This window comes from Lathyrus oleraceus, chromosome 1, assembly GCF_024323335.1.
Source record: "Lathyrus oleraceus cultivar Zhongwan6 chromosome 1, CAAS_Psat_ZW6_1.0, whole genome shotgun sequence".
Classification (NCBI taxonomy): Eukaryota; Viridiplantae; Streptophyta; class Magnoliopsida; order Fabales; family Fabaceae; genus Lathyrus; species Lathyrus oleraceus.
Window position 1 is genome coordinate 443,228,347 of NC_066579.1, and position 13,981 is coordinate 443,242,327.

Here is a 13,981-nt window from a genome sequence, read left to right on the forward strand (position 1 = left end):
GATGGATATTAATAATTGAAACACTTCTATTAATATGAAATAATAGTAAGAAAAACATAAATATAATAATTTAATTATTTTATTAATAAATATTTTTATATTCAACAAATGTAGATTTTATACTTGTAGAAATTTATTTTTCTTAATTTTGAAATGAATCTACCATTTATTTTAAACAATGGAATAAACGCAAGAACAAAATATAGAAATAAAATGATCAAAAATTAAAAATATGAAGGAAAAAAAGGTTTGATGTATATTAATTATTCAAACAAGTGTGTAAGACTGACATGATAACTACTACACCACAGCAACATTTGAGTTATTCAACTAATTTAATTCAATACATATATATTAGAGATGGAAACAAATTATTAATTAAAATGACACTAATGACTATTTTACAATTGTATCTCTCAAGATTTGAACTCAATTTCTTTAGATTAATAGATTAAATTCTTTCAAATCAACAAAAATATGTTAGTATAGATTGAAAATATACATGTTCAACAAGTCTCACACCACTTAGTTTTGTAAAGGAAGAGGGAGTTTAAGACTATATAATGGATTCAATTTATTCATTATAAAATGCATCAGTCAAAAACACTTTAAACTTGTATTTGGCGTCTTCTATTTTTAATTCGCTTATACTCTTGTGTTATAGTGTTGTAGATGTAATTATGTACTTGTTTTGAGGTGTGGGTGTACTCGGGGTCTGGGGGTGGCTGAGGGTACATTATACGTTGTAAAAAATTTCACTTGTTTTTCTTTGGTTGTCATTTGACAGCGACTGTTATATTTTTATCTCTGAATTTGGAATTTCCATGTTATGTCCTTGTGTTTGTGTATGTGTTATTTTAATTTCTCCATGTTGATATTTTCTAACAATTGTTATCATAGCTTATGGTTCCATCCAGGGATAAGAGTTCTAAATATGCTTTATGGTTGCAACTTTATCTGATCTTTCACATCAAGTGTTGTTGAGCTACTGTCAGAAGTTCCACTAGGTGGATTGGGTTAGATAAAATTGAGAGAATAATTATTTTTTACATAAGTTATTGATTAATGCTCAGTACATGAGTATTTATTATCATTGATGAAAGGTCTACTATAAGATTATGTCAACAAAGAAGTTTCATCAGAGCTTTTCAAATTGGTTTTCGACATGTGGAAATTATTTGAGAAGTTTTTATACTTGTGGATTATAATATTTCTTAATTTTTAAATGAATCTACCAATTGTTTTATAAAATTAAACAAAAAAGCGAGAATAAAATAAGAATGAAAGTACAAAATAGAGAAAGCAAATAATAATAAAATATCAAAATAGAAAAAAAAATGGCATATGATGGATATTAATAATTGAAACACTTATATTAATATGAAATAATAGTCAGAAAAACATAAATATAATAATTTAATTATTTTATTAATAAATATTTTTATATTCAACAAATGTAGATTTTATACTTTTAGAAATTTATTTTTCTTAATTTTGAAATGAATCTACCATTTGTTTTAAACAATGGAAAAAAAGAAAGAACAAAATATAGAAATAAAAAGATCAAAAATTAAAAATAGGAAGAAAAAAAAGGCTTATGATGTATATTAATTATTCAAAAAATACTTTTAATATGATGAAATAATAGTAATAAATACATATGTTGCTGCCCAGGATTGAACTGGAAACCTTCAATGTGTAAGACTGACATGATAACCACTACACCACAACAACATTTGGGTTATTCAACTAATTTAATTCAATACGTATATATTAGAGATGGAAACAAATTATTAATTAAAATGACACTAATGACTATTTTACAATTGTATCTCTCAAGATTTGAACTCAATTTCTTTAGATTAATAGACTAAATTCTTCCAAATCACCAAAAATATGTTAGTAAGATTGAAAATATACATGTTCAACAAGTCTCACAGCACTTAGTTTTGTAAAGGAAGAGGGAGTTTAAGACTATATAATGGATTCAATTTATTCATTATAAAATGCATCAGTCAAAAACACTTTAAACTTGTATTTTGCGTCTTGTATTTTTAATTCTCTTATACTCTTGTGTTATAGTGTTGTGAGATGTAATTATGTACTTGTTTTGAGGTGTGGGTGCACTCGGGGTCTGGGGGTGGTTGAGGGTAAATTATGCGTTGTAACAATTTTTACAGTCTTTTCTTTGGTTGTCATTTGACAGCGACTGTTATATTTTTCTCTCTGAATTTGGAGTTTCCATGTTATGTCCTTGTGTTTGTGTCTGTGTTATTTTAATTTCTCCAGGTTGATATTTTATAACAATTGTTATCATAGGTTTTGGTTCCATCCAGGGATAAGAGTTCTAAGTATGCTTTATGGTTGCAACTTTATCTGATCTTTCAGATCAAGTGTTGTTGGGCTAGATAAAATTGAGAGAATAATTATGTTTTACATGTGGAAAGTTCAAATGAAATATGTGTTGATATGACAAGGATTACATAATATATTGATTAATGCTCAGTACATGAGTAGTTATTAACATTAATGAAAGGTCTACAATAATACTATGTCAACAAAGAAGTTTCATCATAATTTTTCAAACTGGTTTTCGATATGTGGAAATTATTTTAGAATTTTTATACTTGTTGAATATTATTTTTCTTAATTTTGAACTGAATCTACCAATTGTTTTAAAAAATTAAATAAAAAGCAAGAATAAAATAAGAATGATAGTACAAAATAGAGAAAGCAAATAATAAAAAAATATCAAAATAGAAAAAATATGGCATATGATGGATATTAATAATTGAAACACTTCTATTAATATGAAATAATAGTAACAAAAACAAAAAAGTAATAATTTAATTATTTTATTAATAAATATTTTTATAATCTACAAATCTGGATTTTATACTCTCGTGTTACAGTGTTGTGAGATGTAATTATGTACTTGCTTTGAGGTGTGGGTGTACTCGGGGTCTGGGGGTGGCTGAGGGTACATTATACGTTGTAAAAATTTTCACTTGTTTTTCTTTGGTTGTCATTTGACAGCGACTGTTATATTTTTATCTCTGAATTTGGAATTTCCATGTTATGTCCTTGTGTTTGTGTATGTGTTATTTTAATTTCTCCATGTTGATATTTTCTAACAATTGTTATCATAGCTTATGGTTCCATCCAGGGATAAGAGTTCTAAATATGCTTTCTGGTTGCAACTTTATCTGATCTTTCACATCAAGTGTTGTTGAGCTACGGTCAGAAGTTCCACTAGGTGGATTGGGCTAGATAAAATTGAGAGAATAATTATTTTTTACATAAGTTATTGATTAATGCTCAGTACATGAGTATTTATTAACATTGATGAAAGGTCTACTATAAGATTATGTCAACAAAGAAGTTTCATCAGAGCTTTTCAAATTGGTTTTCGACATGTGGAAATTATTTGAGAAGTTTTTATACTTGTGGATTATAATATTTCTTAATTTTTAAATGAATCTACCAATTGTTTTATAAAATTAAACAAAAAAGCGAGAATAAAATAAGAATGAAAGTACAAAATAGAGAAAGCAAATAATAATAAAATATCAAAATAGAAAAAAAAATGGCATATGATGGATATTAATAATTGAAACACTTATATTAATATGAAATAATAGTAAGAAAAACATAAATATAATAATTTAATTATTTTATTAATAAATATTTTTATATTCAACAAATGTAGATTTTATACTTGTAGAAATTTATTTTTCTTAATTTTGAAATGAATCTACCTTTTGTTTTAAACAATGGAAAAAAAGAAAGAACAAAATATAGAAATAAAATGATCAAAAATTAAAAATAGGAAGAAAAAAAGGCTTATGATGTATATTAATTATTCAAACAATGCTTTTAATATGAAATAATAGTAATAAATACATATGTTGCTGCCCAGGATTGAACTGGAAACCTTTAGTGTGTAAGACTGACATGATAACCACTACACCACAGCAACATTTGGGTTATTCAACTAATTTAATTCAATACATATATATTAGAGATGGAAACAAATTATTAATTAAAATGACACTAATGACTATTTTACAATTGTATCTCTCAAGATTTGAACTCAATTTCTTTAGATTAATAGACTAAATTCTTCCAAATCACCAAAAATATGTTAGTAAGATTGAAAATATACATGTTCAACAAGTCTCACACCACTTAGTTTTGTAAAGGAAGAGGGAGTTTAAGACTACATAATGGATTCAATTTATTCATTATAAAATGCATCAGTCAAAAACAATTTAAACTTGTATTTGGCGTCTTGTATTTTTAATTCTCTTATACTCTTGTGTTATAGTGTTGTGAGATGTAATTATGTACTTTTTTTGAGGTGTGGGTGTACTCGGGGTCTGGGGGTGGTTGAGGGTAAATTATGCGTTGTAACAATTTTTACAGTCTTTTCTTTGGTTGTCATTTGACAGCGACTGTTATATTTTTCTCTCTGAATTTGGAGTTTCCATGTTATGTCCTTGTGTTTGTGTATGTGTTATTTTAATTTCTCCATGTTGATATTTTATAACAATTGTTATCATAGGTTTTGGTTCCATCCAGGGATAAGAGTTCTAAGTATGCTTTATGATTGCAACTTTATCTGATCTTTCAGATCAAGTGTTGTTGGGCTAGATAAAATTGAGAGAATAATTATTTTTTACATGTGGAAAGTTCAAATGAAATATGTGTTGATATGACAAGGATTACATAATATATTGATTAATGCTCAGTACATGAGTATTTATTAACATTAATGAAAAGTCTACAATAATACTATGTCTACAAAGAAGTTTCATCATAATTTTTCAAACTGGTTTTCGATATGTGGAAATTATTTTAGAATTTTTATACTTGTTGAATATTATTTTTCTTAATTTTGAACTGAATCTACCAATTGTTTTAAAAAATTAAATAAAAAGCAAGAATAAAATAAGAATGATAGTACAAAATAGAGAAAGCAAATAATAAAAAAATATCAAAATAGAAAAAATATGGCATATGATGGATATTAATAATTGAAACACTTCTATTAATATGAAATAATAGTAACAAAAACAAAAGAGTAATAATTTAATTATTTTATTAATAAATATTTTTATAATCTACAAATCTTGATTTTATACTCTCGTGTTAGAGTGTTGTGAGATGTAATTATGTACTTGCTTTGAGGTGTGGGTGTACTCGGGGTCTGGGGGTGGCTGAGGGTACATTATACGTTGTAAAAATTTTCACTTGTTTTTCTTTGGTTGTCATTTGACAGCGACTGTTATATTTTTATCTCTGAATTTGGAATTTCCATGTTATGTCCTTGTGTTTGTGTATGTGTTATTTTAATTTCTCCATGTTGATATTTTCTAACAATTGTTATCATAGCTTATGGTTCCATCCAGGGATAAGAGTTCTAAATATGCTTTCTGGTTGCAACTTTATCTGATCTTTCACATCAAGTGTTGTTGAGCTACGGTCAGAAGTTCCACTAGGTGGATTGGGCTAGATAAAATTGAGAGAATAATTATTTTTTACATAAGTTATTGATTAATGCTCAGTACATGAGTATTTATTAACATTGATGAAAGGTCTACTATAAGATTATGTCAACAAAGAAGTTTCATCAGAGCTTTTCAAACTGGTTTTCGACATGTGGAAATTATTTGAGAAGTTTTTATACTTGTGGATTATAATTTTTCTTAATTTTTAAATGAATCTACCAATTGTTTTATAAAATTAAACAAAAAAGCGAGAATAAAATAAGAATGAAAGTACAAAATAGAGAAAACCAATAATAATAAAATATCAAAATAGAAAAAAAAATGGCATATGATGGATATTAATAATTGAAACACTTATATTAATATGAAATAATAGTAAGAAAAACATAAATATAATAATTTAATTATTTTAATAATAAATATTTTTATATTCAACAAATGTAGATTTTATACTTGTAGAAATTTATTTTTCTTAATTTTGAAATGAATCTACCATTTATTTTAAACAATGGAATAAACGCAAGAACAAAATATAGAAATAAAATGATCAAAAATTAAAAATATGAAGGAAAAAAAGGGTTTGATGTATATTAATTATTCAAACAAGTGTAAAAGACTGACATGATAACCACTACACCACAGCAACATTTGAGTTATTCAACTAATTTAATTCAATACATATATATTAGAGATGGAAACAAATTATTAATTAAAATGACACTAATGACTATTTTACAATTGTATCTCTCAAGATTTGAACTCAATTTCTTTAGATTAATAGACTAAATTCTTCCAAATCAACAAAAATATGTTAGTATAGATTGAAAATATACATGTTCAACAAGTCTCATAGCACTTAGTTTTGTAAAGGAAGAGGGAGTTTAAGACTATATAATGGATTCAATTTATTCATTATAAAATGCATCAGTCAAAAACACTTTAAACTTGTATTTGGCGTTGATAACATGAAATTATATCATATTTTAGGACTTAATTCAATTAAATTATATTATCATTTACTTTAATTTGTTTCATTTTATCAGATATTACGCGGTATTTCCTTTCTATTTATCTCAGGTATCTATTTGAAGCAAAAGTAAAAAAAAGGAAGAAAAGGAGGTGCAAAAAGAAGTTTCTGGAAACAAATAGCAAAGGCCAAGCCCAGCCCAAAGAAGGCACAGGCGTTGTGCCTGTGACGGACGTCACAGAGGTTGTGACGAGCGTCACGCTATATGCACTTGTGTGACGAGCGTCACACATGGTGTGACGGACGTCACACCATTCCCCTATATTTGAGGCACAAGAAACGCTTCAGAGACGTTGAGAGGGAGTTGAGTCCTATTCCCACGCCCAACTATTCTGCACGTTGAAGACTTTTGACGCGGAAGGCAGTTGGAGGAGGTAGCATATAAATAGTAGCTTTTTGGAAAGCTCAGGGTTCGAGTCTTCCACGCTTTTTCCAGATTTTGCCGTTTTCGCATTTTTCTTCTTCCAGCAGCTTAGGCATATTTTTATTAGTATTACTTTGCAGAATTTTTATATTGTTTTCCTTTTGCAATTCTATTTTCTTTTCTAGCTCTTAATTAATTTTTCGCACAATAGTTTCTACACCGGAAACTATTGTGTACCTTTTACCGGATCTAACCTTACGTTAGAATCTAGTTTTTTTATTCCTTCGTTTTATTTTTCTGCCTGATTGAAGAACTCAAGAACAAATCCAACCGGTCTGTGGTGGAGTGTTCAAGACTGCCATTTAATCATTCAGGTTCTATATTTATTTGTTGAATTTATATATGCTTGTTTTTATAATTTATTTATATTATTTGCTTGAGATGAGTCTGTTTATGCATGATGATTATTTAAGTTTGTTTAGCATGTCTGGCTAATTCACTTAGATATCGGTATGTAAAGTAAGCGGAATAAGGAATCAAAACTAAGTCGGTTTATTTAAGTTTAAAATTAAAATCACTCTTTTTACGGTCTCAATTTATAGGTTTAATAACAAAGTTTTTATACGAGAGTAAAGGACATAAAGAAGTTAAAATCAATAGAGCGAAAGTTTGAGGTTTTGACTGGACAGTGTAAATTGGACATTAATTCTAGATCAGGGCGAGAGCAATTTTTAGAGTTAATTAAATTCTAATTTTTTCCAAAAAGTATTTTTAAAGATTGAATGTGAGGACGAGAGTTAAGCATTCGAATTTAATTATATAACCTAAGTCAACAGAGCGAGAGTTTGAGATAGGGTGTTTAAACGGTTAGTGTTTTCTTAAAAAGAGTTTCTACGGATTTTATTGCTTTCAAAAAATGGTTTTTGACTTAATTATAAGTGACAGCTACATTAACATAAAATCATGGTTTATTCAACAGAGCGAGAGTTTGAGATAGAACTTTTAATCAATAAAGTCAACTGAAATGATTTATTTTAAAACCAAGAAACCAACAAAGAATTGATTCCCTAATTACGACGAACTGCATACCGATATCCGCTTTATTAATATTTAATTTAGATCTTAGTTTAGTTTTTAGCTTTTCCCCCAAACAATCAAACATTATTCACCTTAGCTTTACGAAGTAACCTTAGATAACGGTATATCGATTCATAAGTCCCTGTGGGATCGATATCTTTTAAAACTACGCGATAGAACTGTGCACTTGCAGTTTGTACCCCAATTTCGACTCATAAAGTCGCGATCAAGTTTTTGGCGCCGTTGCCGGGGACTTTTATTCAGTCGATATCGTAACTCTTCTGTTACGCTGTAGAGACTAAGGCTTTTCTTTTTCTTTTCTTTCTATCGTCGATTTGTATGCCACACACTCGCTCACAAGGCGAGCCGCTCTATTTACGAATCAATGATATCGAACTTTATCTCCGAGTCTTACGACCAATTCGGGAATATCGTGCTGAAAACAATCTCCCTCCTATCGAACTTCCTGACCTCAAAAATCTTCTTCCTTCGCCTGAGATGGCAGAACCAGCTCGTGCTCTTCGAGATTACGCCGCTCCATCACAAGATGAGCCGCATTCAAGTATTGCTCCACCTTAGCTATATCTGTTACACCATGGTACGCTGATCTAGTCAATTATTTAGCTGCCGGAATAGTTCCACCTACTTTATCTTACCAGCAGAAGAAACGATTCTTCCACGACATAAAACACTATTACTGGGATGATCCCTTACTTTTCAAAAGAGGCCCCGATGGTATTTTCCGTCGGTGCATACCCGAAGAAGAGGTAGAAAATATAATCCAACACTGCCACTCCGCCCCTTATGGTGGACACGCAAGTACATCCAAGACCTGCTCTAAAATCCTACAAGCCGGCTTTTATTGGCCAACTATATGGAAGAATGTACATGCGGCTATTAAGGAATGTGACAAATGTCAACGCACAGGAAACATATTTAGACGTGACGAGATGCCACAAAAGGGTATTTTGGAAGTAGAGATCTTCGACGTGTGGGGAATAGACTTCATGGGACCTTTTCCATCCTCCTTCGGTAACAAATACATACTCGTGGCGGTTGACTACGTTTCAAAATGGATCGAAGCTATAGCTTCTCCAACAAATGACACCCGAGTAGTAACTAAACTCTTTAAGAATATAATATTTCCGAGATTTGGCATTCCAAGAATAGTAGTAAGTGATGGTGGATCGCATTTCATATCCAAGGTGTAGCACCTCAAATTTGCACCTATCATTATACATACCATTTCATATTAGGTCATAGCATATCATGATCCATTGCATAGCATTGCATTGCCTCTTTTGCCTCAAGTGCAAGCAATCAAGAATTAGGTCAAACTAATCTCCTGATCAGTCAACCAAGCAAGCAAAGGAATTTCTCATTGAACCAAGGCCTTGGGGTTTGTCCAACAAGTTCACATGACTTGAAGGTCTATTTGAAGTGTTCAAGGCAAGGGTTGAGGGCTCAGAGGTCAGCAGTTCATATACAGACAGTCAAAAACCCTAAAAAAGTCAACTGTCAGTCAAAGCAGTGGATGGTGGTCATTCTTGTGGAATTTGGGCACCATGATCAATAATCAAGAGTTCATACAACTTGGGACATCATTTGAAGTCAAGTCCTCAAGGAATCAGGGTTTGGAAGTCATCAGTCAATGCACAATCAATCAGAAACCCTAAAAGTCAACTGTTGGTCAACTGTCCATTTAATCAGTGATTTGATGATTGGAATTGGTTTGTGAGAGTTCATTCATGTTCAAATAGTCATCATACATCATGCCAAACACCATCATGGAAGAATTTGAAGCCAGATCAAAAATTTCCCAAAATGGAAACTGGGCCTGTAACTGAAACCTGCCATAAATGGAAAGTCTTGATCCTCAAACCTACATTTTGATACAAGCCTCAAATGAATTTTTGCCCAACATGAAAGTTGAAGATCTTGTTCTCCCATTTCCAAAAAGTCCAAGAACTCTCAATTCCCATGTGTGGTTGGCAAGTTATGATCGAATCGATTTCAGAAAATCTTGAACTTCAGAAGGCCATATCTCTCAAACCGTTTGACCAATTTTGGTGGGGTTTTTTCCTACAAGTCACATTTGATCCCCTCTTTCCAAAAATATAAATTTCATGTGCCAAAACTTCACCAATCAAAATGGCATATTTTGACTTTTCTCATTTAAATGTAAGTTTGACCAAGAGTTGACTTTTTAATTTAAACATTTTTTCAACATTTGGCCAATTGGAACAGCTCATAAATGTCATTTAGAATGTGTTTGCAAAGTCAAAATATGCAGTACATAATGCCATTGCTTGGTTGCTTGAATTGTAAGAAAGGTACAATTTCACCATACCACTCCATGCTATCCACCATGCCTTACCTTGTACTATGGAAACAGAAGTCTAAACCATCTTTTGCTGTCATTTTGAACCTCATTTAGCAGCATAAAACCACAGAAAAGAGGCCATGCTTGCTTGCTTGGGATTAGGGGAGAAAGGACATGTTTGCAACAAATCCAATTCATGAACCATACCTTGTACTGTCCAAACAGCAGACCTAGCAGCATTGTGCAACATGTTTTTCTGTCATTTTGGGATGCACAAGGCTACACAATACCACAAAAATTGGAGGCTGCAAAAAAAGAGATCACACCTTGGCACTATTGGAGGGAACTGTCAAATTACCACAGTTCCAAGAGATTACATGGCAACCAAAAACAACAGCCAACAGTAGGTTTTGGCAAGGAGATTTTCTGTCAACAAAAGGACAGTAGCAGCAACTGTAAAAAACAACACAGCAGAAAAACCTTACTCATTTTCAAGATTTTTATCATTGTTCAAAACCTGGCCAAATCAAAAGTAACAAAGGACATATAGCAACAGCAGCAGACCAAGAAAAAACCTCTCCCACTTGCAAGACTCACCATGAACCAAACATAACTTAACCTTGCTTGACTTCACATCAAAACAGACCTCATTTGGCATTTTACAAGAAAAAAAACCTGAGCTTTGCATTTTGTGCTAAAGAACCCTGCTAGCCAACAAAAGAACTTCAAACCACCTTGCTGTTGCTGTTTGGAGCTGTCAAGAAACACCTTGCAGGCAGAACTGGATTTGGTTTTCATGACTAGGAAAAACCAACTGAACAAAACCTCACTCTCTCTCAAATCCATTCTTTGGCCATTTTCCAAAGTTCTTCCCAAAACTCCATAGAACATGACATAACCTAACCAACAAAACTCACCTCACTTGCATTTTACCAAAAAAAACCTGTCAAAACTGAAAAAAACCAAACTTAAGCCTTGCATTTTGACAGTCCAAACCATGCCTTGCCAACATAGGACAGCAAATTGAAGCACCCTTTTTTTTCCTGTCATGAGAAGACATATAGCAGCAGCACAGCAGATAGAAATATAGAGCTTCATTCATTCAAACTCACCTTTTTGCATTTCAAAAATTTCCTGCACAATACCAAAACAGCAGGACTTTTCATCCTTGTCCTGTCATCTGAAACATAATTGACATCCATCAAACACCAAAGAACCAAATCCTGCAAAACAAAGAGGCAACATCCAACAGTAGCACTTTCAAAACACAGTCCAAAACCTCAAAGGAACTTGAGCCTGGCATTTGCTTCCCAACATCCAGTCATCATTTCCTGTCAACAATGAAACCAGAAGCAGCTCAAAACCACTGCTCCATTGGAAGCTTGGCCATGGCAGATTTGGATGCAAGCACGAGCAAGCTTCATTGAGCCAAGTTTACTTCCCCATTCATCTTGTAGGAGCACATTCTTCATCTGTTTCAAGCACTCACCAGCAAAAAGTGGCTGAATCTTCACTGCTCATCATTTTGGTCAGTTTTTCGACTGGCTCTTTTTGCTAAATCATGCTGTGTTTGTGAAAGATCTTGTTATGCTAAAATCAATGCCACTTGAACCATTGAAAATGATCCACTATGATGTGAGAAATATGGATTTCAACTTGTATGCTCAAATGTGTTTTGGCTCGATTTGGTTTGTTTAAACTGATTTAATGAAATCTATTGCTGAAATGTTGATGTACATGGCTTGATGTTCCAATTGGTGTGCTCCATTCTCATTTCTAGAAAATTTTCGATTTGAGCTTGTTAAAGATGATGAAGATCATGCTGTGTTCAAACTTTTGTTCTGCTCAGAAAATTCATGAGTGTGTTGGTTGTTTAGAGGTTGCATCATGATGTTATTTCACGGCCATGCTGTATGCTTGATGCTGTCGAATTTTACGTTGGATGATTGCATAATGATGAATGTTCATGATGTTGTGTTTAAACCCTAACCCTGCCCAGAAGAATGAATTTCGATTGGCTGTTTTTGCTCCTGGTTACTGTTCCATTGGTTGCTAACCAATTAAAACATTTCCTGGCCTGGCCTTAAACGCAGGCGTTTTGATAAGTGGGGCGTGTATTTACAGCATTGCCACTGGTCAACCCTTGTTTGACCATTCCTTCATGCTATTTGCTCATGTTTGCTCAAATTATTCACACAACTCCCACAATTCACATTTCACTCAAATTAAATCCAAAAATTATGAAACTTTTTCCATCGTTTTCACAAGAGTGTCTAGTATTTGATTTTGATTTTTAATGAATTTTTCACTGGCTGGATTTTAATTGGTAATTGTTTTCCCAACATGTATGCATAAATGATACACATTGCCATTCCTTTTGTGAAATACTCATATTACATCCTTTGGTCTTGAAATTTTTTGTGGTAAAACTAGACACACTCATGGTGATTTTGGTATAGAGTTTATGAATTTATCATTTGTGGTTTGTGAGATATGATTTTTTGAATTAGGGTGTGACAACTTGTGTCACACCATTGATGTCCAACTTCATGATTTTCATTACCATGCTTCCTTACATCCAAATGACCCCAAATTTTGCATGAACCTACTCTTGTATGTCTAGTTCACATGTGAATTTTCTTGGATTTATTTGAGCTATTTTCCTAATTGTTTGAGATTTTCTCCCCTGCCTAGTCAATAGTTGACTTTGTGTGACACATGTTCCCATTTCATTTGTGAAATTCTCATACTTTATTAGATGGACATGAAATTTGATATGTGATAACTAGACATCTCAAGCTTGGCATTGGTGTTAATCTCATTCATTTCTCATCTGTTTTCAATTTGATATGATTTTTTGAAGTTGACCCATGCTCGTTGACTTTCTTTGTGCATGCTTGAATTTGGTTTGACTTCATGATTTTCATTGACTGCCTTCCTCTCATCCAAATGGGATGAAATTTGACATGATTACCATGCTATGTGTTAGGTTTGATCATGATTTATTTGGTGATTTTTGGAAAATGTTTAGATTGCTTTTGAGTTAAGTCTTGCTGTTGACTTCTATAAGCTTCTGTTTGTCACACTTTGACCTAATTTGTTCATGAAATGATGATAGTGATTGATATGAATGTGAACCCAATTGGTTTTGTTTCCTAATGGTTTGAACATGATTTTGGATGCTTGCCCTTTGCTGTTTTGACTTTCTCATTCATTTTTGACCCTAGGCTTGCCCTAGTGGTCCTGCTACTCACCTTTGAGTTTGTGTTTTCAGGTTGACCATCAAATGGCCATTGAGACCAATTCTTTTGATTGAGCTTGCTTAAGAATAATTGTCTAACTTGTTTGTGTTGTAGGTGGCTTGGCTCACATGCCTTAAGCCTTGTGCCTTGCACATCCATGTGCCTCAAATTGACTGTTGGCCTCTGTTTCCTTTTACTTTGTTTGAAGTTGTGTACTAACATCTGCTTGACTGTTTCAGGTGCTTTAGTTGCTTAGTTCCTTGTGAACTTTTGCTTTGCTTTGCTTGTATAAGCAATTTGCATTGAGGTATGTCTCTTCTACTTCATGTAGTCTGGAAGACCTGGCCTGTTACTTGGCCAGGCAACTGTCTGAAGTCCTCCTTAAGAGGCAATGTTTGTGATTGTTTACTTTTGTCCTTGCATAGAGTCAAAGTCCTC

At 32.2% G+C, this 13,981-nt stretch overlaps 2 non-coding genes across 2 annotated transcripts; both read right to left on the reverse strand.

Moving 5' to 3' along the window:
• Positions 1–1,661: 1,661 nt before the first annotated feature.
• TRNAV-UAC (transfer RNA valine (anticodon UAC)) lies at positions 1,662–1,734 on the reverse strand. Its single transcript has one exon. It is a non-coding gene; the product is annotated as a tRNA-Val (tRNA).
• A 2,172-nt stretch (positions 1,735–3,906) lies between these two features.
• Positions 3,907–3,979, reverse strand: TRNAV-UAC (transfer RNA valine (anticodon UAC)). Its single transcript has one exon. It is a non-coding gene; the product is annotated as a tRNA-Val (tRNA).
• Positions 3,980–13,981: the final 10,002 nt, after the last annotated feature.